General features: G+C 40.3%; 1 non-coding gene across 1 annotated transcript; it reads left to right on the forward strand.

Moving 5' to 3' along the window:
* The first annotated feature begins 465 nt into the window (after window positions 1–465).
* On the forward strand, window positions 466–573 carry LOC148563796 (small nucleolar RNA R71). The gene has a single exon (XR_015884349.1). It is a non-coding gene; the product is annotated as a small nucleolar RNA R71 (small nucleolar RNA).
* The last annotated feature ends 336 nt before the right edge of the window (window positions 574–909 follow it).

Here is a 909-nt window from a genome sequence, read left to right on the forward strand (position 1 = left end):
AGGATTTTGTTGATCCTTCCATGAGAGATTTGGGTGATTTCTCCATGAGGGATTATAGGTGTTTCCATATGGTTCACCCATGTAATTCACCTCTGCTATTACAGGGTTCTCAGGATCATAAGCTTCTTCTTTAGAAGATGCCTCTTGAGTACTGTTGGATGCAGCTTGCATTCCATTCAGACTCTGAGAAATCATATTGACTTGCTGAGTCAATATTTTGTTCTGAGCCAATATGGCATTCAGAGTATCAATTTCAAGAACTCCTTTCTTCTGAGGCGTCCCATTACTCACAGGATTCCTCTCAGAAGTGTACATAAACTGGTTGTTAGCAACCATGTCAATGAGTTCTTGAGCTTCTGCAGGCGTTTTCTTTAGGTGAATGGATCCACCTGCAGAAGTATCCAATGACATCTTAGCTAATTCAGACAGACCATCATAGAATATATCCAGGATGGTCCATTCTGAAAGCATGTCAGAAGGACACTTTTTAGTCAGTTGCTTGTATCTCTCCCAAGCTTCATAGAGGGATTCACCTTCCTTCTGTCTGAAGGTTTGAACATCCACTCTAAGCTTACTCAGCTTTTGAGGAGAAAAGAACTTGGCTAAGAAAGCCGTGATCAGCTTATCCCAAGAGTTTAGGCTATCTTTGGGTTTAGAGTCCAACCACACTCTAGCTCTGTCTCTTACAGCAAACGGAAAAAGCATGAGCCTGTAGACTTCAGGATCAACTCCATTAGTCTTAATAGTATCACAAATCTGCAAGAATTCAGTTAAGAACTGAAAAGGATCTTTAGATGGAAGTCCATGAAACTTGCAGTTTTATTTTATTAGAGAAACTAATTGAGGTTTCAGCTCAAAATTGTTTGCTCCAATGGTAGGGATGGAGATGCTTCTTCCATGTAAATTGGA

This window comes from Arachis ipaensis, chromosome B5, assembly GCF_059453495.1.
Source record: "Arachis ipaensis isolate K30076 ecotype BB chromosome B5, ASM5945349v1, whole genome shotgun sequence".
In the NCBI taxonomy this organism is placed as follows: domain Eukaryota; kingdom Viridiplantae; phylum Streptophyta; class Magnoliopsida; order Fabales; family Fabaceae; genus Arachis; species Arachis ipaensis.